The 2,729-nt window shown below is 34.9% G+C and overlaps 1 long non-coding RNA gene across 1 annotated transcript; it reads right to left on the minus strand.

The window, feature by feature from the left end:
- Nucleotides 1–1,327: 1,327 nt before the first annotated feature.
- LOC108362843 (uncharacterized) lies at nt 1,328–1,936 on the minus strand. The gene is made up of 3 exons (XR_001847522.1): nt 1,900–1,936; nt 1,461–1,676; nt 1,328–1,403 (listed from the first exon to the last, which is right to left on the minus strand). It is a non-coding gene; the product is annotated as an uncharacterized LOC108362843 (long non-coding RNA).
- Between the last annotated feature and the right edge of the window lie 793 nt (nt 1,937–2,729).

Here is a 2,729-nt window from a genome sequence, read left to right on the forward strand (position 1 = left end):
CGAACCAAAAACCGAACCACTTTCCATAAAGGTTTAAAGGTTCGTTTCAACCATGTTTTAATAGATAAATGTACCCACTTTTTTTATTTTTGTTAAACATGGTAATACCTACCATGTGACAGAAAGACAGAAGAAATACGTTTATGATAAAATTTTGGAAAACGCGCGTGGCACCGCCCACTTATGATCACATATATGTATCTCGGTCACGGGTCTACCAATTTATACCAAACTCGGTATGGCTATTGTGCTTGCCAAATAAAAGCAAATTATTGAAATCAGACTAAAATTGAGGCCGCTGTTCATATAACGGTAAATTTCAGAAATGCTTGAAACTTCAGTATTTCGAAATTTAAGGACGCTAAATTACTCAAAATTGATACACCCTTACTTGCCATGTTGTGGTGGGTTTCGGAAAGGTGAAAATCATATATTTAATACTTGCGCCGGCTCCTTCCGAACTTAGACTTTATTATTTGTTTGTTTTTCGAACCGTTGAACCGAACCGAAACCCCGGTTCAAAGACCAAGAAACCGGTTTTGACGAACCAATCCAAAAGTGCAAAAACGGTTCGAACCGCTGAATCGAACCGACAAAATTTTTCATCCGGTTCACGTCCCTGGTTTTTACTATACTCACGTATACTCACGCCCTACTGTAATTTACAATGATTTTTATTTTTCGAGTTTAATCAATAAAGATTAAAAATAATAATTAATATTTGAGTATTAATTTCTCGCTCAAAGGTAATTATTGTTACTTGATTTCTATTTTTTCGATCAAAAATAATGATTATTCTACGATTTTGATTTTTTCGCTCAAAGATAATAGTTATTATTGAGTTTTATTTTGTCACTAATGAATAATGATCATTAAAAAAAAAAACCGCAAAAGTTATACCAGCGCTATTTCCGTCGTATCCTTTTCAGAGGTAGCGACACCCTAATAAAAGGAATAAGTCCCAAAGTTTTCAGGTCCAAATTTCAGTAAGTTGCGTCTTCCACAGTCTGAATTCTATATGTGTTTTGTAAAAGTGCAACGGTGACATTACTGCCTCAATGCAGCCCAATTTATCGTTAGCAGAAGTAACGTACATATCATGCAGTTGGCTATTATTCTGAATATGCATAATATTTGCATCTATTTCATTAAAATATGCTATATTAACTCCAACACAGTAATCGTATACTTAAAATCGCTATTGTAGCAGCGTGGTTTCCTTATAGTGCACAGCATGCCATTTGTTATGCGCGAAATGTGACGACTTTCTACAATCTCTCCTAGTTTCGTTTCAACAATTACTTCGTAGTAGTCAACGCATCCCGAAGGCACTTCAGGTTGTCGCCAATGAATTGTGATATCCTTCGAATCATCGAATTTTGTATGAGATGGACGCGAAGGAACTAAAATGAGATAAGTTTAGTAAGTCGCTAAATGTTGTGAACACTATTTTAACATACCGCCGATTAAAGTTTGTATGGGCACACAATTGCTAGTTAGTGAATGATCCACAGTATACGCTTTCACATAAATGGTGTAATTAGTAAAACTACTTAAGTTTCCCAAAGTGTAGAATATATGTTCATTGCGACCGCTTTTTCTGCACCCGGACAAGTAAAGCGAACTAATTGTATTATTACAATACAAAATATGACTTTCGCTATTGTAACTAGTAACTAAGAGAAGTAAAATATAAAAAACGCAATAATGAATTAAGGCACTCTACATATCGCACATAATCTTCAAATCTGACACAACTCCAAATTACAGGTATGCGAAAAAATACTCCGTAGTACATAAATATCAAATTAAAACAAAAATTTTATCCAAAAATTTTGAGTCACTTTTGAAGATCGTGTGCTATACGTGTATGTAGATGTATTTAGTTATATATGTTACGTTATATACGTTTTATACGTTATATGCAGTACGGCTCAGTTTTCGGGTTAAGGCCCATAATTATTTCAATCAACTTGGTAAATGTATCCTCTATCGGAAACTCATTTGAGGCGTTGGCCGGGTGTTAAAGTCCAGTAAATTGCTACAAAATAAAAAATAGAAATTGTATTTATGAAAAACTTATTTAATAGTTTAAAGTAACGTGTTCAAATAAAAATACAAATCAGCAGAAAATAATGCAAAAATAAAGAAGTAAATGCAAAATACTAAAAAGTAACTAAATTAAAAAATTTAATTAAATGCAAAATATATTTACAGTTCTCTTACTATGCTCAGAGGTTGATATTCAGGAACTTCTTGTAACCCATTACCCTCTGTTTTGCCTTTCGGATAGGCCCTTGNATAAAAAAAGGAATTAAATGCAAAATATATTTACAGTTCTCTTACTATGCTCAGAGGTTGATATTCAGAAACTTCTTGTAACCCATTACCCTCTGTTTTGCCTTTCGGATAGGCCCTTGTCTATTTAAGTTACGAACACGGAAATGAATGCGGCAATTGAAAAATAGCCGTTTCGCGCTTTCGGGGAGTTCAGCTTCCGTGCTTTTTTCCATCAACCGCCGGTAAATGGTTTGGCAATGGGATATTTGCAAAGCATTAAGATTATGGAAAATATGCTCCAATGCTTTCACGCCACTCAAAAATTGCGATGACGGTTTCTTGAGATACCCCTTCGACACTTGGTCCACCCAGGTGAACGAGCTTTCAGAGCTTGTGTGCTCCTCCAGACGAAGCGTTCTTAGCATATAGCCCGAAATGTATTCCAAAGC

The sequence above is a fragment of the Rhagoletis zephyria genome, unplaced genomic scaffold, assembly GCF_001687245.7.
Source record: "Rhagoletis zephyria isolate East Lansing unplaced genomic scaffold, Rhagoletis_zephyria_1.1 Rzeph_scaffold_01116, whole genome shotgun sequence".
Taxonomy (NCBI): domain Eukaryota; kingdom Metazoa; phylum Arthropoda; class Insecta; order Diptera; family Tephritidae; genus Rhagoletis; species Rhagoletis zephyria.